Here is a 24,437-nt window from a genome sequence, read left to right as displayed (position 1 = left end):
CTTGTGTTGTTAATTACTATAATGACAAGCACAAATAGGTGCAAGTTGATAATATAATCAAGAAAGAAATGCATGCATATATTCCAAACAAATACATCATATTCTTGTATGCATGAAATATCTCGAAGTGAATATCAAATTGAGAGGGGTGTGTGTCACCTCACAAATTGATTCTTTATCCTATGGAATTTAGCTTTGTGATTATTAATAGATATGCGATTCAATTTGCTATTATTATTATCATGAGGCACATATTGTTGTGGCTGTGTTTATAGCTCATTGAATGAGGATGTGTTTTGTGTTGAAAATTGGTTAAGTAATGATAGATATGTTGAAATGCATAATCATGATTATGTCTACTTCATGACAGCTATATCAATATAAATGTGATAGCATGACTTTTAATGAAGGGGAAAGAAAGGATAGATCATCTAGTTGTGCTTAACAAGATTATACTTAAGTGATAATATAAACTCTTTTCATGTCAAAAAAATAAGTGTTATTGAAATATTTACACATTGAATGAGTTATTTTACATACATGATGTATATGGTATGTACCTTTTGTGGATCACTTGAGAACACAAAGAGAGATCTAATGATTTCATTTTGTTGAAGCATGATGGAATTATGGTTGAATCTTAAGATAATAAGAAGATTGTAGTTTCATTATAGCTAGTGTGGTAATATGCTACATTCTCTTCTTTTAGACATATACAACAAGGAATATCTTGTACTAATAAGTAGGTTGGCAAGGTGAACTAATGTAATTTGTCTTATCCAATTAGGACAACCTTGTAACATTCCTTAGGTTTGCAAGATATGTGCATTTTCCATTGCTCGAAAAAGTAAAACCTTGGACCAATATGTACATTGGCAAGGAGAGTAATGTCTTTTTACCTGGCCTATCTAACTAGGAATATTGTGAACCAACAATAGGTAGTGAAGTTAATGTATTGTACCCTTAAGTGGGTGTATCCAACAAGGAAGACCGAGTACCAACATGTATCTTGGAAACATGAGTTAATTCAATGGCGCTCATTTGAATAAGGAAGTTATTATACCATTGCATGGGGTATAAAGGTAATTAAATTTATCATACCTTAATTGATCAAGGAAAAGTGTGCAAATTATATGATTGCAAGGTATATTAAATATTCTACTCTTGGTCGTGCATGATGAACAACTAGAAGAATCACTATAAAGTGCTAGATAGGTAACTTAATAATGTAGCCTAGTAGTTTCATGATCCGGATTTTCCACAGTTTCTAGTTCATTCTGCCAACGTTTCAAACCCCAAAGGAGGTCCATCATCAGGACAAATCAGAAAGAATATGAATCAAAAATTATTGAGAGAAGAGAGCCTTGCGACCTGGATATAAATAAACCAAGAACCCTAATTTTATAAAGACCAACACATGATTTCTAATTTTTATTAATTATTATTTTATTTTTATTAATTATTTTCCTTTATAATAATTACATAAATTTTTATAAAATTCTATCTATAAAAGTTTTATAAACCTTAATTAATTATTTAATTATTCCTTATTAGTCTTAATTGATTAATTTTTTTTATTTAATTAATTAATTTACATTAAATTATTTTAACCTTCCTTCAATTAATCAATTATTGATTAATCAATTAATTAATTGATTAATTAATTGATTAATTGATTAATTAATTAATTAACTAATTAATTAATTAGCTCATCAAATTAATTAATTTATTAATTTTTAATCTTTTATTTTTATTTGATTAATAAATTGATTCATTAATAAATTTGTTTTTAATTAATAAAATAAATTTGTTTTTAATCAATTAATAATTAATAAGTCCCCATTAAATTCAATTAAAATCCAATTAAGATTGTTAAAGAAATTAATTTATAATACTAAAGTTCTAATTCTTATTTCATTTAATTTTTGTATTTTTTTATTTAAAATTTTTATTCCAATTGAATTTTTATTTGATTAAACTTATTATTTCATTTAAATTTTATTTGATTAATTTTTTTTATTTTTTTTTATTTCTCTCTCTAATTAATAGATTAAATCAAATTAATTTAAATTGTTTAATTGATTTTGATTTTTGAATTTAATTAAAATCAATTGATTCATGCTACATCCTAATGATTTAATTTAATATAATTCTAAATTTTCTATTTGATCAATATTTATTCGATTAAAATCTTAATTACACCTTATTCTTATTAATTAAAGTTATTTTTAGTTATATTTTTTCAAATCAAAGATATTTTTGGATTATTATTAATCATTTGATTTGTTATTTGAAAGGTTATGATTAATTTCATATTTTATTTTATTTTATTTAAGAATTAATTTAATTTAATTTAATTAATATAATTAATTAAATTAAATTAATTAAATTAATTAGATTAATTTGTTTTAATTGTTTTAATTAATTAAACTTCCGAAATGAAAGACCCCTTATTTCCGATCTTATGCTTCCAAGGGTCCGGGGGGGTTATTTGTTTGATCAGAGGAAGCCAATTTCCACTGATTTCACTCCCATTGTCCCTGTTGAGGTTCTGAGGAAATTTCATAATTTCAATGGCCTCCCTGATTTTTCTTTTATGATAGTTGTCCTCTCTTGCAATTACCTTGGCGTCTTCCAAACACACATGATGTTTGGTCTTGGACGAGTGCTCTGCAAGGGCCAATGTGCGGGATCTTTCATTCTTTATGTCAGTGACATGCTCTTTAAGTCTTATTTTCAGAGACCGACCTGTTTCCCCAATATAACTCTTGCCACATGAGCAATCGATCTTGTACACTCCCTTGAGTTGTTGTCGATCAATGTTATCCTTAACTGACCTCATCATTTGCCTTATCGTTCCACATGTTGTAAATTGAGTGTCTATGTTATTCTTCCTTAAAATTTTTGCAATCTTATCTGTAATCCCTTGGATGAATGGAAGGTAAACTTTCCCTTGATATTCTTTCTTGTCTCCAGGGGGATGCTCAGAGAGGGCCCTATCCTGAGCCCTTCTTATAGCTTTCTTGATACTCCACTCCTTGTATCCAATGTTTTTGAAGACAGAGGTTAAGTGTTCAATCTCATCCTTTATGTGATCAGGGTCAGAAATCCTGAAAGCCCTCACAGCCAGGGTGTTTAAGACGTCGGATTTTTGGGAGGGATGATGGTAAGAGTCAGCATGAAGATAGCTATCAGTATGAGTTTTCTTCCTGTAGACCTGGTGTCCCAAAGTACCATCCTCTTTTCTACTGATCAGAACGTCTAGAAAGGGGATCTTACCATTCTCCTCAAGCTCCATCGTAAATTTGATTTCGGAAGATATAGAGTTAAGGTGATTGAAGAACTTCTCAAGCTCTGCCTTACCATGAGTCCAATTCAGGTTGGTGTCATCGACAAATCTTTTCCACCATGCTGGCTTCAAGTGGAATGAGCCAAGGGCTTTTCTTTCAAAATACTCCATGTATAGGTTGGCGACAATAGGTGAGAGCGGGGAACCCATGGCGACTCCAGAAATTTGTTCATAATAGTGATCTTGGAAACTGAAAAAAGTGGACCGCAAACAGATTTATGCAAGCTTCGTTGTTTCAGGATCGGTGGCCATCTTTATAACATGAACAACTTCATCAAGAGGAATATTCGTAAACAAAGATACGACATCAAAGCTTACAAGAATATCATCTTTATGCACCCTTCTATTCTTAATAAGCTTTACAAAATCACTTGAGTCTTTTACAAAGGAGTCTGTGTTACCAACCAAAGGTTTTAGGATCTTAGCTACATACTTGGCTAATTCATAGGTAGGGAAACCAATGGTGTTAACAATTGGTCTAAGGGGGACCCCTTCCTTATGGATCTTTGGTAATCCATAGATTCTAAGAATAACCTCACAGGAGGGAATCAACTTCTTTTTTATTTTATCTTCCAGGTTGGTTTCCATGATGGCTTTCTTGACCTGCTTTATCACCTTGGGAATAGGGTTGGAGTTGACAAATAAATAAACCCCCCAGACCCTTGGAAGCATAAGATCGGAAATAAGGGGTCTTTCATTTCAGAAGTTTAATTAATTAATTAATTAAAACAATTAAAACAAATTAATCTAATTAATTTAATTTAATTTAATTAATTTAATTAATTAATTATATTAATTAAATTAAATTAAATTAAATTAATTCTTAAGCTATATGGTGTTAGGCTAGTAGATTAACATAGTGCCCTTGATTAGTTAGGAGCTAACAAGGAGTGCATGGGATAGTTGGGTGTTAGCAAGGCATATTAACATCTTATACTTAGTTGGTTTGGAGTAAGTAGGGACTAGCAAGATATGTGGACCTAATATATACAGCTAGATGAATAGGTGCCCCACACTAGTACAATTGGAAAGGTTAATTGGAAATACTCACCCTTAGTTTGGTGGGAAACCAAGCTAGTACTCTTAAGACCATAGTTATTAATTTTAATACTTTTTGCATGGATTTTGCTAGCATCACCAATCGAATAATAAATTCATAATATTATTATATTATTATATATGTTACTAATGAAACCCCTTAATGAATTTTAACTATGAATATAACAATATGTGGTTCTTCATATTTTTTCAGAAGCTTATGATTTTGTGTTTGATATAGCAGGTAGAGGAAAACAATTCTCAATAGTCGGTACGAAATATCAAGAAATTGATTTAGTAGCATCAACTGCTACAGAAGATCGTTGTCATTATGTAAATAGAAAATGGCTTGGTGGTATGTTAACTAATTGGTCTACTACCGAGACGAGACTTTAGAAGTTCAAATATTTAAAAAAAGAACAAGATACAAGACGATTCAATCGACTTCCAAAAAAATAAGCAACTATGCTCAAGAGACAATTAGACCAATTGCAAAAATATCTAGGTGGGATTAGATACATGACAAGCTTACCCGATATTGCGATAATTACCAATCAACGAGAAGAATCCATTGCTCTTGGGGAATGTAGAACTTTGGGTATTCCGACAATTTTCTTGGTTGATACAGTTTATGATCCAAATCTCGTGGATATCCCAATTCCGGCCAATGATGATGGTATAGATTCAATCCAATTGATCCTTAATTTTATTGGTATAGTAAACTAAAAAATCATTATATATTTTATCACTAATGATGCACCCTTTTAATAAATCTAGATTTTGATATTATCATAAAAATTTGAATATGAAAATGATATTGAATGGATAATAGGGTGGAACAATGTCAAGAAGGAAAGATTAGGAAGCAAATCTTACAACGAAAAAGAATAAATCAATATATGAAAAGATAAGTATTGTTGAAGTCCCTCTTGTTAATTGAGTTTAGCTTGGGTAGTTGTGCATAATAGTTGATATCCTTCCCACCCAGGTTCAAGTCTTGTAAGTTGACATGTTTATGCTATGGAATAGAGTAACTATGTTGTGCTCTTAAGTGAGTCTATATTAAGGGTTGGCCTAGTATCAACAACCTCTCTCTTGCCTTTGAGCTAAGAGGGAGGTTGACTTTCTTCCCTCAGTCGTACCCAGTGCCCAAATTTTTTAGCCCCAAGGGTTAGCTCAAGAAATCTAGAGCCAGACGTGAAGTTCTTTGATATTGTTGATAGCTATTGTTGATCACAAGTTTGACTCTCTTTGATTCCTTTGAGGCAAGGCCCTGTAATTAGGGGAAATAATTTACCTGTTTTAACATCCATGAAATGTGGGAAAGTACTCTGGGGTTTCTCATGCTTTCATTCCAAGTTAAAAATTTTTATTTTTTATTTTTAAATGTTGGAAGCCTCTCATTATTACCTATAATGAAAATACAAATGAATCAAAATAAAATGAGACAAAACCAATACCATAATTTTTTTAAAAGGAGGGAGGGAATTGTCTCTCTTTTATGTTAGTAGGATCTAACGATAAAATTACTTAATAACCATATTTGACCTTGTCAGTGTTTAGGACCAAGAAGTTAATAAAATAATGACAAATTATGCAAATCCTTAAGATCTAGTGTCACTAACAAGAAGGACAAAGAAATAGAATAATGATGACCTTATTGATAATGGGGGACCAACAAGGTAAAATGTTATATGTGAGCTAGTTAAATATAATAGCTTAAGAGAATAATAATCATATTTCTACATTATGCTTAAGAGATGTCCACACAAAGAATGGTGATAATCCTATTGAGGAGGGAATCTATACCCCACTCAACAACTTTATATTGATCATATGTTATCTTTGAATATGATGTGTAATTATGTGATTAATTATGTATTTTGTCTTTAACTGATCAGGAGCTCAAAATTTTTCAAAAATTCAAAGTGTCAAGATTTTGATAAGCTTAGCTTTAGATCAAATATCTCATCATTTGGAATCCAATGAGGCGAACGAGACTCAAATCTGAGCTCATATGTAGAAATTAGAAACAATCAAAATTCATGTTTGACTTGCTCACATGGCAAAGGTCCCATTAAATGGGGAAGCACCAAGTGGCAAGTTGCCATTGGACCCCGCATATCACATATGGGAGCAAAAGGCAGGTCGGTGTTAAAGAATCAGCCCCCGACAAAGTTTAGGTGTGATGCAATAAATCTCCAGAGTTGCGATGTGATTTCGCATATCACATATTGGAGGTGGATGAGTACTAAAGAATAGGCCCCCGACGCAGAGAAGGTTGTGACGTTATCGCAATCACACATCACTTAAAGTTATAGTAATTGGTCCCTGAACTAGTTGGGTTGTGATTTGTGATAAGTCCTAGACATGATATGTTTTCAGAGTTGTAATTTAAAACTCGTCGGGTCCGCTAGATCGGTGACTGCAGTTGCTGAAGGAGTGTTGACGTCCGTCTTTCCACCGATAGCTGATTGCGATTGCGATATCCGATAAGGATGTGGAACCATAGTCTTAACTTCCAGACCAATACTCTGCATGTGACTACTCGTCCCTTAACCGCAAGATAGGCGGGAATGATGACGGAACCGCTGATTTTAGCGAAACTACCAGTTTTAACTGCGGATATTGAATTTAACTGGTAGTAAGCCAGATTTGGAGGAGAAAATTGTGGAGAGACTGGAAAAATTCATAACTAAGGAAATTTTTGACCAAGTGAGTTGCAAAAAGAGGCTAAATTTTCATTTTTGGGCATTTTGAACTCATTGGAATAGGTTTCAGAAGCAAAGGAGCACTTCTGGATAGGATTTTTGGTAAAGTGAAGCCTATGGGTGCCCTGGTCAACCAGAGTGTTGATTCATTTTATGGAGGAATTCCAATATGGAAATGACCTTGTAGGGGTCTTCCAACCTCCATATGTTTTCTACAGTAACCATTAAACATTGTTGTATCTTTATTCTTTCTTTGCTCTATATGTGTATGGAGAAAGAGACTTGTTTAGGTACTTCAAGTGGATTATAGTATTGTTTATGCTCTTGGTAGTTGGAGTATGGGGTCTTGATTTGAGAGCCCTTAGCTTGCTGATTATTTCATGACTAACTGTAGGTTGTCATATGTTTAGAGTGAGAGTTCTTTGTAGAAGAATGTTTCCTTGAAGGGGAAACTAGCCACTCTTTTTGTCAGCACATTTATGTACTCTTTACCATTGAATAATTTTGAGCATAATGAGAAGGGGTCATGCCTTTAGAGCTGATCCAAGGAGATGTAGCCTAGGAGGGGTGAACTCCTTTATCAATGGCTAGTGTATTATTACTTGATGCATGCTTCCATTCAATGTTTTGGTTTTGTCAGGCTAGGAGGTAACTCCTCAAATGAAATTTGTTTATTCATTTAGATTGCTCATAGTTATATACATGAGGAGTGACTCTTGAGTTTCATCTTCCGGTGACTCTTCCTTTTCCATTATTTATTATTTACACTATTTTACAACTGTTCACCCAATCCCCATGATTAGGTGCCAACATTTGCCCCCTTAATCTGAAGGAATGTTGGTGAGTCCAAGCATCATTCTGAATCTTTCAAGCTTTTCTCTTCCAAGTGCTTTGGTGAAGATGTCTGCAATCTGCTCGTTAGTGGAACAATGGCATAGATGGATTGTCTTGGCCTCAACATGATGTTGAATCAAATGGTATTTTGTATTGATGTGCTTCATTCAATCATGGGACTTTGGATTCTTGGCCAACTTTATTGCGGAAGTGTTGTCAATCATGAGTGGAGTCGAATGTACTTGTTTTACCTACAAATATTCCAAGATTTTCCTGAGCCACAATTTCTTTTGTTGCCTTATCTGCTACCACATAATTGCCTCTATTTTGGAATCTGCTAGAATTGATTGTTTGCGTGTTCTCCAAGAGACAACTCCTGATCCAAGACTCATATCATAACCAGAAGTAGATACCCCAGTTTCTTTGTCTCCATCGAAGTCTGAATCAAAGTATCCAATCAAGCTGAAGTCGCCCACTTGTGTATACTTGTGTCCAAAGTCTTGAGTTCCCTTCAAGTACTTTAGAACTCTTTTTGAAAAAAACCAATGTCCCTCTCAAGGCTTTTGCATAAACCTGGAGAGGATTCCAATAGCAAATGAAATGTCTGGTCTAGTAGTAGTCAGGTAGTTGAGACTTCCTGCAAGTTGTCTATACTTTGTTTCATCCTCAAATTCTTTTGCTTCAATGGATGTGAGCTTTAGATTTTGTTCCATTAGAGTAGTTAGAGGATTTCATTCATCCATGCCAAACCTATTCAACAGATCTCCAATGTACTTCTTTTGAGAAAGGAATATGGACTTTGGATGTTGAGTTACTTCAATACCAAGATAGTAATGAACATAGCCAAAATCAGTCATTTCAAAACCTTTCCTCAATTCCTTCTTTATGGATGCAATGTAGCTCACTGTTCCCTCTCATCAAAAGATCATCTACATATACCACAAGATATACAACTATTTTGCCAACTTTCTTGAAAAGCAAAGTTGCATCATCAAGATCATAATGTTTGAAATTGAGTTTCAGAAGATGCTTAGTTAATTTTTCATACCAGGATCACGGTGCTTGCTTAAGGCCATACAAGGATTTCACAAGTTTGCATACTTTATGTTCATGTCCTTTCACAACAAATCCTTCAGGCTGGGACATAAAAACATTCACTTTTAGATCTCCATTCAAGAAATCAGTTTTTACATCCATTTGATGGACTTTCCAACCGTTCTAAGCTGCTAGGGAAAAGAGTATCCAGATGGTAGCCCATTTTTTTGTGGGGGAAAAAGTCTCCTCATAATCGACCCCTTCCTTCTGTGAAAAACCTTTTTCCACAAACCTGGCTTTGTGCTTTTCAAGTGAGCCATCAGCTTTATACTTTTTCTTGTAGACCCACTTGCAGCCAATTAGTTTGGTTCCCAATGGAGGATCAACCAGCTTCCAAGTTCCATTCTTTATCAAGGCATCATACTCCTTTTTCATCGCTTCTTTCAATTCATCATGAGAAGCGGATTATTTGAAGGAATTTAGTTCGAAATCTATAGACAAATTCAATTCAGAATCTTAAAAAACATCCACATCAATAGGTGAATCAGATTCATCTACATCACCTCCATTTTGTCAGGTTCAATTTGTTGTTCCTGTCTTTTAAACCTCATCAGGATGAACACTTTCAAGTGTCTTTATCAACCACTTTTGAGGACCTTTCTGAGATGGTCCAGGCTGCTTAGTTGATTGAGTTGGGACTGAATCAAGATTGAGTCTCCCAATTCTGTCAATCACATCACTCAAAGTATTATCAGTGGTTGGAGTTTCATGTGGGGGAGAGAGTGCTTCAGAAGAAGATTCCACAGATTGATCCAGTATAGGAATTCCCCCCTTCAAGATGTGGAATCTGATTATCAAATTCTTGAAATGATTTTTCATTTGCGAGTCTATCCAAGCGATCAAGTTGTCGCGCAACAACATTGTAAGCTTTGGAAGATTCAAGAAATATTACATCTCTATATACAATAAACTTTTTATTAACTTCATCATAGAGACGGTATGCTTTGGAGGTGTTTGAATACCCCTAGAATATACACTTACGACTCCTTGCTCCAAGTTTGTTTCTATGTACCTTTGGTATCAAGGCATAACAGGTGGAACCAAAGACCCTGAGATGCTTTACCGAAGGAATGTGCCCATACCACATTTCATAAGGAGACTTTTGTCTAATACCATTAGATGGACATCTATTCTTTACATATACAACACATAAAACTGCATCAACCCAAAACATCAATTTTACGTTCTTGAAACACATCATGGAGCACACCATATTTAAGATTGTCCTATTCATTCTTTCAGCTACTTCATTTTGTTGGCGATTATAAGGCATAGTTGTTTGATGTTTGATCCCATGTTGGCGAAGATAGTTTTAAAATTCATTTGAAGTTTATTCTTTTCCATTATCAGTGCGAATAGAGCCAATATGAGATTGTGCATCATTTTCAATCCATGTATGAAAGTTCTTGAATGTTTGAAAAGCATCAGATTTGTTCTTCAATAAATAAACCCAACACATTCTGGTGTAGTCATCAATAAATGTCATCATATATTTATTTCCATTTGCATAAGGAACGGGAATTAGACCACATAAATCTGAATGAATGAGTTCAAGTTTTATATGTGCTCTAGAATGTGAATCCTGAAAAGACTGTTTGCTATGCTTTCCTAGAATGCAAGCATCACATTGCTTAAGTTTCCTAGGAATTGTAGGCAAACCAGTAACACCATGTTTCTTCAACAAGCGGAGGATGTCATAGTTCAAGTGTCCAAATCTAGCATGCCATAATAAACTTGATGGAAATGTACCTTCAACATAATGAGAATTGTATGAATTTTTTTTTGCACGAGCAGAGGTACCTTGCAACTTGAGAAGCCTTTCTTATTCTATCCCCATCATGACAAGTGAGTGATTTGATGCTTTTCTCACCTCAACATTGACATCAAACATATGAATGGAGTGTCCTTGCTGGCGGATGTGGACCAAGGACAACAAGTTTCTCCTCAGCTATGGGAGATATAAAACATCATGCAGAAGAAAGTCTAGAAGACCAGGCAATTTAAGCTTGATTGTGCCAAGCCCTGATGGCTTGAGTTTTGATTTGTCTGCAAAGTATAATTCTCCATCAAAATTTTCAGTAAATTCTTCAAAAAAATCTCTTCTAAAATTCATGTGGCAAGTTACTCTTGAATCAAGCAACCAATCATTTTTATAACAAGCAAGTGAAGCATTAAATACGTCTTCATTTACTCCAATATTATAATGTGCCACAACATAGTGAGTGGATTCATGTGCTTTACCTTTTTCTTTGTCATTAGTTTTACCTTTGGGTTGATTTCTTTCCTGCTCAATTCTATCCAAGGCAACTTGCATGTGGATGCATCATGTGATCCTTCTCTATTGCAACGTATGCAATGTGTTAGTTCTAGTCTTCGTAGCTTGTCACCAGGGATCAACATGAGCTCTTACTATGTCTGGTTTTGTTAGATGTTTTGCACATGATGTTCAACACAAAACATGTCACAAGTGTGTCCATCAGAAGAATCTCAGAAAAATATTTCCAACGGTATATCAAACTCCTGTAACCGGCTCCTGGATTAGAAGATATGATCGAAATGAATGAGGGATTCTTGGTTATGCATGTTTTGAGGTCAGTTGCTGCACACAATGACAAGTTTGATACAAAATCAGTTTCTGAAATAATGGTAAGGAATTTTTCAAAAGTGAAAGAGGTTTACAGTGATATTTGGAGACTACATTAAAACAAAACAAAATTTTCATATTTTTTAATGTTTTATTCATTTTAGTGTGGTGCCATTTTACAACAGGTGGAAAGTAAGTTTTCAAAACCCAAGGAGCGCTTTGTTAATCACGAGCCATATAACAAAAACCTCTTTCCGTTTATTCACATGTGTCATGAATTGGGATATGTGACTAGATCTTTATAGCTCATTTTCACATATTTAAATTTTTAATGATTTTCTGTTTTAGAGATGATTTTGTGGCACATCTTACGAGAAACTGGAAATGAATTTATAAAATTTGAGAGAGTTTTTCTCCAAAATGACCATATCTACAAAAACCTCTTTTAGTTTTGTAACAAATGCTATGGTTTAGGAGATACGAGTTCATCTTCAACACCTATTTTCAGAAATTCGGTCCAAGTTTAATGTAACTGATTTTATTTTGAAGAAAATGGTTGAACTCAATTCCCTTAGTACAAGGATGAGAAAATGTATATATTTTATGAATTTCATAGTGTAGGGGTTGGAATTTTTTAGAAGGTTTGACTCTTGTGAATTCTTTGAGCATTATTGTACATTCACCTCTGCAGTTTGGCAAGGAAATAGACCAAGGTTTGCAGCATTTTGTGGGATTCTTGTGGCAAGGTGATTTAGTATTGCTTTTCCTTATGTGATTCAAGTTTACATGTGTTTATGTGTGCCATCATCTCTCTATTTTCAGCTTAACTAAATGAATCAAATATAAAGGTGGAAATAATTGATGTTGCAGTGCTCTACCTTAGGGTTTATTTGGTTTTAGATGTTTTCAACTGCTTGAAGAGGATTCCTGATACTTTCATGCCCTCTCCAACTCCTCACCAGTCTTAAGACTCTCTATTTCACTTAATTCAAAGTACTAAAGCATTTTCCTACCTTGCCCCATAGAAACCTTTGCAAGTCTGAGTTCATTCCTCGGACCCAAAATTGCCTTTCACATTGGATCCAACAATCAACCATAAAACTCAATCAAACTCCTCTGAGCATATAACTAGCTTAAAATTAGTCTTTACATCAGCCATATCAAGCCTCACTTGCTATATTTTCCCGAGATTGACAAGGAGAGATTCCTCTCCCGACCTGGTAGGGCTAGCTACTAGGTTAAGCATGGTTTGATGTTACCCTAGATCTACCTTTCTTAGCCTGAGGTAGATTTAGGCCATAACACAATGCAAATCTAACTTTTCTCCTTGAGAGTGTCTGGCCCCCCTGCCTCTCAAATTTCTTCTTCCTCTTCCTATGGAAGAATCTTGAGAAAGATTCTTCTCTCTATGTGCAAGACACACAACCTCTTTAGAAGACTGAGGAGTTATCTTCTTCCCAAAATCTTTCTCTCTCTCAGCAAATTTATTCATAAGGGAGTCAAAGGTAATTTCTTTGAGGTTTCCATTTGCTTGCAATGACTCAAGATAATTTGCGTAAGTGAGCTAAAGTGCCTTGACAAAAGATATAAGAGGAATGTCCAGTTCAACATTAGTGACTTTGATATCATGCATAATAAATTTTACTTAGGATGCAAGAGCAAGAGGATCATCATTTTGTAATTCAAGGTTGAACAGTTTAATCATGAGTTGAACAACTTCAAGTGTAGAGTGTGAGTCATAGAGTTCCTTCAGTTTTTGTAAGGCTTTGAAAGCATTTGAAAATGGCAAAATATGGTGACTCACCTCTTCATTTACAGATGCTGCAATTAGGTCATAGGCCTTGTTATTCCTTTTTTCCCAAATGGCGAATTCCTTGTTTGAGGTAGGTTTTTCCGGTTCTTTGTCTCCATCTCCAACACACACTCCTTTCCACAGCTCATTAAAAATGAGTGCGTGTTTGATTTTTCGAGACCACTCAGGATATTTCTCCTTCCCATTGAGAACCACTCCCGCAATTGATATCAATGAGTGCATTTTAAAAATGTACTCTGCTGCTAGTATATAAAAAATGCACTGTTGTTGGTTAAAAAAATGCAGTTCTGGTGATTAAAAAAATGTAATAAATGGAGGTGGTATATGGGGGAGGTGGTATATGAGGGAGGGAGTATTTAGGGGAGGTGATATATGGGGGACGGGTCAATGATTGACCGGGAGTTGACAATGAAGCAATTAAAACAATACCAATAGTTGAAGCAGAGACAACATTATACTATAATTCCAAGACAATGAAATTATGAAACAATATAATGTATATCAATGTTCTATGTATATGAGACACTGTATATGAAAACAACGTAAATAGGTAACTAGATTGAGTCTCCCAATGAGAAACCGGAATGGGATATGAGAAAATGGAGAGGTATGTTGAGTTATGACAACGGGGAGGTATGTTGAGTTATGATAGCGGGATATGAGAAATTGGTGCAATATAAATGAATAAATAGATTTCATTTGAGTAGTTACCTCCTGGCCTGACAAGTTTCATGTTTTAAGTTTTCTTCATGAAACGCACTTAAGTAACATACGTAAAATTCATGTTTTTACTTGCTATTATGGAGTCAAACCTTAAGCACATTTTTATATTCTGATGAGGGGAATTAGCACAACATTACTAATCAGCCCCAATTCAGATCAAGTTGGTATCAAAGCTATGGTTTGCTTTGTGCAAGGACGAATTGAATTTTGTTTGCAAGTGAGTGTGTTTTGAAGCTCAAGTGAGGAGAAGGTTTTGGAAAGGAGAGCAAGATTGTTACAATCTATACCACCAATTTCAACCTCAAATTGCAGTAGAATCTTCAAGCAAAGCATGTCCCAAGGAGGAGAGCCTACAAGAATGTCATAGGATGTGAAGGATTTTACAAAGGCTTTCTTAGACATGGCTAAAATGGTGAAAGTCCTCTATGAAGAGAGGAATACCAAATTGCAAGGTGAAAGCTCTAGGTCTCCAAGAGGAGATTGTTCTCCAAGGGAAGAAGGTAACAAGAATGGTGATCAACCACCATCTTCTCCACAATCTTCATGTTTTTCTATAACTATTATGCAAGAAGCTAGTGTAGAAAGTCCCTCAGAGAAAATAGATGGACAAGTTTGTACCTTCTATCCACATGATGTGGAAGATGAGGTTCTATCAACACCCAAATCCGAGGAGTTGAAAGAAGAGAGCTGAAGAGTCTAATAGGACACATCTCGAATCAGAAGGGAAATCGAAAACATCTTCATGTGTCAATCGAAAGATGAAGAAAATGGTAAGAATTTACATGCTTCTTTCTTATGTGAAAGTATTGATGTATATTCATTTGCAGCCTTTGAAAAACACAACAAAGGCATTGAATCCAAGCTCTTGACCAAGATGGGTTATAAGGGAGGAGGCCTTGGCATAAACCAACAAGGTATTAAAAATCCAATTGTGGCCAAGGAGAAGCCTAAATGCGAAGGCTTAGGCTATGTTGCAAAAGAAGAGTGGTATTCTAGCGTCAGTTCATGGATATCGTGTTCCTTTGCCTGTAAGGGAAGACACAAGGAGGAAAGATGTTGGAGTTTACAACTAGAATTGGTTCCATCGTGGTTCCTGAAGCATAAGGATTTGAAGGGAAAAATGTCTAGAAAGTGAGATGTAAAAGTTGAAGAAAAAGGAAAGTCGAGTTCTTCTTGCCACACAAATGCCTCAAGCAGGTAGCGTAAGCCAAAAGACAACAAACAAAGGTATAATTGTTTTGTTAATTCGAATGATGTTCATGATGGAAAACAACATGCAGATTTGAATAACATGTTGAGGAAAATGTTTCCATGAACCTTTTTCCTTTCATCTAACCATTGTGTAGATAAGTGCGATAAAAGGAAAGAAATCCTCGAGAAGATGTTTATGTCTACTGGAATTGAGACCGAAAGGAGAAAATATCATCCAAGGATAAAGGCAAGTGAGCTCAGAGGAGCTCAAAAGAACTTATGTTCTCACTGCAATATCAGTGGGCATTGGGTTGAGAAGTGTTGGAAATTGTTTCCACAACTTCATCCTAGTAAGGGAAAGCAAATCATGTAAGCACCAAAAGCAGAAGCGACAATAGAAAAAGTGGCACAAGATGTGACCATCCCTGAAGCAGCTTCAGAAGCAGAGAAAGTTCAAATAGAGGGTTCATTTACCTGGTTGGGTAAGAAATGGGCAAACTATTTGTCCAATTGAAGTTTGTAAATTTATGTTTTTCACTAGTTGCATATCCCCATAGTTGGGTAATTTGTAAAAGTGATGTTCATAAATAAATCACTTATATGCAATAGTGTTTTCTTTAAGAATTACAATGCTAGTTTGGCTTGTTGATAGTCAATTTGAATGGAGAAATTTGGGAGTCAAGTTTATTCCATTTTGTAAAATGCATTTCTACTTGTAGTTTGAAAAATCATTTTAAAACTGTTGTATGAGTAGTTGCAACACATTTAGTATGTTCCAAATGTGTGTAGCACTCAAGTTATACAAGTATTCACTATGTGAAGCTTGTTTGGGTTCATTTGGAAAAGTCTTTTAGGATCTTATCCTTGATAAGGATTTTGTAGATAAGAAATTCCAAGGTGCTCATATTTTTGGAATTCTTCTTGGGAAGGATGTTGCTGTGGATGGCCATAGTGACATGGACAGGTCGAGAAGAACATCAAACTTGAATTCTTTGGTCGCATAGCGAAACATGTAATTTGCAAGATATTGTACTACAGGTTTGCAGGGGATGCAGGTGTCGGCTCATTGCTTATGGCTCTGAAGAACAAAGGTGAAGGAGAAGGAAGGATGACCTGTAGGACACTTGCAGTGCAGACAAAGTAAAGAACAGTTGTAGATTATTTAATGCTTTTGGAGACCAAAATTTTTTTAGTGGGGAAGAGTGATCAGGAGCTCAGAATTTGTCAAAATATCAAAGTGTTAGAATTTTGATAAGTTTAGCTTTAAATCAAAGAGCTCATCATTCTGAATCCAATGGTGCATACAGGATTCAAATCTGAGCTCGTATGCAGATGTTAGAGCCAGTCAAAGTTTAGGTTTGAATTTCTCACATGGCAGGATTGGCTGACATGGCAAAGGTCCCAGTGAATGGGGAAGCGCCAAGTGGTGGGTTTCCATTAGACCCTGCATATCACATATCAAAGGAAAACGCAGGTCGATGTTAAAGAATTCTCCCCCCCGTAGAGTTTAGGTGTGATGCAGTAAATCCCAGGAGTTGCGATGCAATTTCACATATCACATATCAAAGGTGGATGAATATTAAAGAATCGACCCCCGACGCAGAGCAGGTTGAGATGCGATTGCAATCGCACATCGCTGAAAGTTATGGTAATCGGCCCCTGGAATAGTCGGGTTGCGATTTGCGATAAGTCCCAGACGCGATATGTTTTCAGAGTTGTAATTTAAAACTCATCAGGTCCACTAAATCAGAAATCACAGTTTCTGAAGGAGTGTTGACGTCCGTCTCTCCGCTGATAGCCAATTGCGATTGCGATATACGACAGGGCTGCAGAACCGTAGCCTTAACTGCCAGACCACCACTCTGCATGTGACTACTCATCCCTTAATCGTAAGGTAGGCGGGAATGATGGCAAAACCGCTAATTTCAATGAAACTACAAGTTTTCACTGCGGATATTGAATTTAACTTGAAGTAATCTAGATTTGGAGGAGAAAATTGTGGAGAGACTAGAAGAAGTCATAACTAAGGCAATTTTCAACCAAATGAGTTGCAAAAGGAGGCTAGATTGCCATTTTTGGGCATTCTGAACCCATTGGAATAGATTTCAGGAGCAAAGGAGCACTTCTGGATAGGCTTTTTGGTAAAGTTGAGCCTATTGGTGCCCTAGTCAACCAGAGTGTTGATTCAGTTTATGGAGGAGTTCCAAGATGGAGATGACCTTGTAGGGGTCTTCCAACCTCCATATGTTTTCTACAACAACCATTACAATAGTGTTGTAGCTTTATTTTTTCTTTGCTCTATATGTGTATGGAGAAAGAGACTTGTTTAGGTACTTCAAGGGGATTGTAGTATTGTTTATGCTCTTGGTAGTTAGAGTATTGGGTCTTGATTTGAGAGCCCTTATCTTGTTGATTGTTTCGTGACTAATTATAGGTTGTCATATGTTTAGAGTGAGATTTCTTTGCATAGTAATGTTTCCTTGAAGGGGAAACCAGCCACTCTTTTCGTCAGCACATTTATGTACTCTTTACCATTGAAGAATTTTGAGAATAATGAGAAGGGTCATGCCTTTAGAGTTGATCCAAGGAAATGTAGCCCAGGAGGGGTCAACTCCTTTATCAATGGCTGGTGTATTACTGTTTGATGCATGCTTCCATTCAATGTTTTGGTTTCATGTTTTAAGTTTTCTTCATGAAACCCACTTAAGTAAACTCACATAAAATTCATGTTGTTGTTGTTGTTTTTTTTTTTTTTTTGATGAGGGGAATTAGCACAACATTACTAATATGCCCCAATTTAGATCATTAACACTGGGCCATGGTTGACATGACTATGCTATTGATGTACAAATGTGATTATATGTAAGATATCATGTAAAATACTTAATGAAAGCCCAATGAAAAGACTTGATAGTGAATGTGTAGATAATGTGTAAGTTGTGTTTAATTTTTCCTTAGTTATGACCTAAATTGACAATGCAAGCATGTTCCCAGTGAAATTATGATAAATTAGCACATAATTTTGAAAGGGAAAATGATGAATGTTGTAGATTGACATGAGATGAAGGGCTTAGGGGAAAAGTGAAATGGACACAACCTATATCAATGACCTAAAACCTAACCCCATGTGAATTAATTTAACCATGCAAAATCTATTAAGTTTCCACCTAGCAAATTCATGCAAGCATATATATGAGAGTTGGAAACATCGTTTGAAAGGATTATTCTCATTATTAACCTTCCTCTCTCCCATATCTAGACAATGTTCTCCTTAGATTGCCACCATGTGATATGTATATAGTGATTCGAATGTGACGAGTTGCAACTAGTGAGAGAATAGGACCTTGGCATAAATTTTGGTGGAGAGAAATGGTTGCCTAGGGATTTAGCATGCATACATACAACTAATAAAGGTGATTATGCACTGAATGATTCCCACCATAAATTCCTTAGAGTAACAACTTATCCCAACCATAAAATTATCGTTGCCCCTCCACACTACACATTTTCAATCATGTTAGAGTGCATTCTCTATGATATATAATATTTCCATAAGCATAAAATATTTTGAGTTATTTTTGTGAGGAGAGTTCACACAAGGCCACCAAAAGCATTTCCTTGCTAAGTAAGGATGGGTCTAGTAAATGTTGTGATGTTCTTCTTGCATTCATGGAGGGGTGGTGGTAAAAAGTTGGTAGGTTCTCTCAAACTAGCAAATATATTGTTGGGTATTTGGTTAAATGTTTATTGTTGATAGTTCAATTTATGAGAGAACTCGTCATCTATAATTGGTTATGGTTGGGAGGTAAATTGTTCCTCAATGGTGATTAAGTGCAAAGTGTATGTTTTACAAATAAGCAATGATATTTCTTTGTTAACTCACTTTTATTTTTTCTTGTTTGTGTATGATAAAAATATTAAATTTTTTAAATCACTAGAACATCAAAATATGATATTCTATCATGTATATAAATCTTTAAAAAAATTGCACTAAATTCTAGTAATGGCTTTCTTGTCATGTGATTTTTGCAAGAAAACCCATCTAGAGATTTTATTAAATTTATAAACCATGTTGGAATTATTATTGGTTTGATATACATATATAGCTAGCTCGCCTAATACTTGTGTCTATGTGAAAGTCGTGGTTATTTTGAGTATAATTTTCATGAGAAGAGTAACTTAATAGTTAATGGTAACTTTCTAAATTTATATACCCATTCTCTTGAGAATGAAGGGGCCAAATGGTATGCCATTAATTGTCTTACTTGCATAAATTTGTAAACCTAATGCTAGAATGTTAATTTAATTTTTGTATTCATAATTGGTTGAAGTCCTTCTTATTGCCTGAACTCTCTTCTAAGGAAAATGTCCTAACTCAATGGGAGAGCCTAGGAGCAACTATCAGGCAAGCCATTGACTACCACCTCAATGATCTTACCTCTTACTTTAAGGCTAATAAAGGGTTTCCTAACTTAAAGGGTGAATCCCCAAATATCAAGCAAATCAAGGTCATCAAGTAAGGAAATGAGTCTCTCTAACTTGGTTTTTCTATGGAAACTTAACACTACCCAATATCAAGGTGAAATACAAGCTAAGGTAGGTATGAATAATAGATTAAAATTTCAATTATAAATAACTTCAAATATATTTAGCTTAGAGAAATGGTCATTCAAAGTGATACTTTGAAATTGAAATATAACAATGACCATAAACAATGAAATACCTTTAGATTATTACACATGTATTCAATATAATAATTAAACCAAAGCATTGCATTAAGAATTTTTTAATTACTTGAAACATTTGATCCAAAGATTCCCTTACTACACTATAAAATTGTATCATTCCCATGATGAGGAGCAATAAACAATGATCATGCATGTATTTTCAAGAGAACATATGTGAAGATAGCAGCATTAAATGGGAATAAGCCACAACAAATTCAACCCAAACTTTAATGCATCAAACAATGATTATGAATAATTCCAAGCCACTTACTAGGGTAGAGTGTCAATATTAAAATCTTACCAAGAATTTCATACAACCATAAACATTCACACAAATTGTTTTTTTTATTGTGCTTGTAAGTGAACTAAGATTTAAGAATGTTCAGAGATTAATAAAGCATTGAACTGTATTAAGTGGTTTGGTCAACCATGAGAGTCGAGACTGTTTCCAATAGTACAATGTGGAGAGGCTAAGAGAACATTTACCAGTGTGCTATGAGGTTATTTTAATCCCTTATGCCAACAATAGTCAGAAAAAGTAAAGGTTTTTTAGTAAACATTGAGGATAGCCTTATTATGACTGTTAATGCTCAGTTTAAATGATGAAAAGTGTGAATATTGTTAACATTGTTTAGGGCATATTCATTTCTGTAATTAAGACAATTATTATGATGAAGTGGATCCTTAGATTATCCCAAATAAATCACAGGTGCCAACAATGTTTATTCCAGTGAACATCAAAATGGTACTAGTCATGAGAAAGTGATAGTGCACAACCTTTGAAACCTTGTCATCCAATGGAAACATAAAATGAAAATTCCAAATTATTATACCAAATAATAAGGCTTTAAATGTTAAAGTATAGCAATCTCTCTTATTAATTAGGGTGGCAACATTTAGTTAAGTCAAAAGTTATTTTTGGATAATTAATATTTTTAGTGTTGGTTAATTTTAAATTTTTTTAAATAATTAATATTTTTAGAGTTAATTTTAAATACCTCTGAAATTTTATAGTGATAGATAATTTTAGAAAAGTTTCCATGTATTATAAAAACTATTTAATGAACAGAAGAGTTATGCCTTAAGGTTTTTTGCATTGTATTTGTTCGTGTGCATATTTGTGCATTTTATCTTGGTATCAAAGTTGTAGCTTGATCCCACCATCTAAAAACCGTAGAGGGTTGTAGTTCAGTCGTCAAATGTGAAGTTGCCCAGACGTTGTCAGATTGAACAGCGACAACTACTGTAAACCACCATTGCCACGTCCCCGAGGAAGTGAACGAGTCACCCTTGTCATTAGTTATACATGTCGAAAGCAAGTTATATTGTTTTTTATTTTGGTAAAAAAAATGACTTTCAATTAGTTTTGAAATTTTTAAACCGATTCTATGAAGTTTATTAAAAAAATTTAAAAACTAAATATTTTGAATATATATATATATATATATTTTGAATATATATATATATATATATATATGCGCCAAGTGTCAAAATAATGATTGTTATTGCAGTTTTTGCACAACACAATATCATATGGATAGCTGCCCACCATAATTTAATAGGAACAAAATGTAAACCAGTATAATGAAGTTTATTAAACTCTTGTTATCTTAAATTTTTATATTAGTTTTTATTATATATATATATATATATATATATATATATATATATATATATATATAATTTAAAATTATTAATTATTTTTTAATAAAATGTTAGTATTAAGCAACAATGTTTCATATTAAATGTGTTAAACAAGTCATAGTGATGCAGTTGTTTGTTGAATAGAATAAGGGTTTGAAGCTTCCTTAAAAAATATTCTAAGTTAGTAATATTAGCATCACATGGTATGAGAAATTTTTTCAAAACCTCTTATAACTATTCCTAAAATTTATTAAAAATAGATATTTCATTTTTTATTTACAAAGGAATTTTGTTTTAGTGTTATTTTTTTAAGTGACTTTGGAGATTGTACAAAATAAAAGTAAAAAGTGATTGAGATTCAAACCAAAAAATGAAAAGGAAGATAAAAGAATTAGAAAAGGTAAGTGAAGGTAAAAAATAACTTCAAAATTATTTTTTTTAAAATAAAAGGAAAAAATTTATTTTCATAGATTTGGTTAAAAAAAATAAAAAGTAATAAAAAGTGGTTATTGTAAAATAAATTAAAGACTTGGTGAAAAGTGCTTTCGTTATTATAAATGGGTGTTTTGAGTATTCAATTTTTTTAAGTGGGGTAGTGAAATTCTGTTAGGGTTTCAAAATCAAGGAGAAGCCCTCAAATCCACAATGAGGAGGAGATATTATAAAAGTCAGTTATAGCTTCGACTAGTGATGAAAATACACGAAGTCTCATAATGAATGACACCAATTATCTAATGTGGGAAATAAAGATGTGTTTTTTGAAGAATTTGGGTCACTTGGAAGTAGTGGTCATAAAATATGAAGCATCCAATGTTGACGATTTAGTTGTAATGAAAGAGCTCAAAGAGATGTAGCAACAGAGGGCAAAAGAAAGGATTCATTTACACTATAGAATCTGCACAATGGAGTTGAAGACTCCATATTTCCTAAGATTACCACAGCAACCAGTGCTCATCAAACATGGGAGATTTAGAAAAAACATATCAAGTTACCAACAAGGTTAAGAATTCCAAGCTTTAGATGCTTATTAAAAAATTGAAACTTTGCAAATGAGAGATTTTGAATCAATAGATCAGTTTATGACTTGGTCATGGAAGTGGTATATCAAATTAGAACTATTGGAGAGGATGTCCCAAATCAAAAGGTGGCTGAGAAAATGATTAAAAGTTCGACACCTTCATTTGGAATTCTTATGACAATGATAGAAGTATAGATCTACCCCATTTTTCAATTGAAGAATTGACTAGTTCAATGTTGAATCATGAGTCAAGAATTATATGTAGAAATGACTTATTAGAAAATTCCTTTTAAACTCAAGCCATAATCAGTAGAGGAAGAAGCAGAGGTAGTAGAACAAGAGGTGGAAGAGAAAATGGTTATTCTAGTAGCAAAAATGATGCATCAAGTCAACCTAAATAGCCACGGAATCAAAGTGGAAGAGACAGAAACAAAAAAGGAAGAGGAAGGATGGACAAGTAAAATATGTAGTGTTATTACTACAAGAAGTATGGTCATTTTGCAAGTGAATCTGGGAAGAAGTATGAAAATTTGAACAAAGGCAGCGCAAATGTTTCAAGCACTGATGAAGGTACAATATCATCTATGTTTCTTTCTTGTTCAACAGTTCAAGAAAACAACAATGAAGATCTATTACTAGACAGTGGCTGCAGTAACCATATGATAAGTAACAAAAATATTTGTTCAAATTTTGATGAAATAGTGAAAACTCAAATTAAGTTGGTGATGACCATCTTGTTAACACCTTAGGTAAAGGCATTGTTATTGTTGTAACCAAGAAAAATGAAAAGGAGGATATTCATGATGTCTATTATTGGTTTGTAAAATGTCGTGAATATTCCATTGGACAGTTTGTCACAACATATCTAATAATATTATATTAAAACTCTGAAAATTATACATTATTACAGTTTATTAAACTTTAAGTTTTGTAGAGTTAACTCTAATTAGTGCATGCATTGCGAAGGGAAATTATGCAGAAAAGTAGAGAATGACAAAATAAGTGTTAAATTTTCTTAGGGAAACATTGTTCTTTACTTTGATAATTGCATTTCACCATTAATACTTTAAGTTCACCCCACATCATCATTACATTATTCAGATATACACCATTCTACATGAGCATATGCAATTACATAGAAAGAAACAACATCACCAACATCATCAATGTAACAGAACATAAGAGGAACAATAGAAGAAAAGCATGCACACATATAGAGACACCATGATTGGTCTGATACCAGGGCAAAACCCACTATGGGGAAAACACTTGCTAATCGTCTTCTTCTTAGATCATGATCAAATGATGCATCAAAAGAGAGTAAAATGATCCTTAACCTTATCTATCCAACAAAACAATAATGATATCTATGAAACAGATCTAATCATGCTAGGAATCAGAACCCTCATACTGATGGTTGTAATGTATTGTCACAAACTGATGTCAAATGTTTTATATTGTTGTCACTGTGTCAAACACTGTTGAGCAATGTTGTTACTTTCAATGAGCCCAATACATATGTTTGCAATGGAAACTAACAAATTAGATCTACAAATCTACATATCTGTATAATAATAGAGAGATACCCAGATATACCAAATTACTAAAGTCAACTGAAGCCAAGATGTCAAACCCTAGATCTGAACTTTGGTCGCTTTCATCAAAAATGTCTGTGTGTCCAAGGATTTTCATTTTTCATTATTCAAAACA

The sequence above is a fragment of the Pinus tabuliformis genome, chromosome 8 (assembly GCF_031772625.1).
Source record: "Pinus tabuliformis cultivar Carrire ecotype Pingquan chromosome 8, CPIR1, whole genome shotgun sequence".
In the NCBI taxonomy this organism is placed as follows: Eukaryota; Viridiplantae; Streptophyta; class Pinopsida; order Pinales; family Pinaceae; genus Pinus; species Pinus tabuliformis.
The sequence above is the reverse complement of the archived record's forward strand: the minus strand, read 5'-3'. Positions refer to the sequence as shown.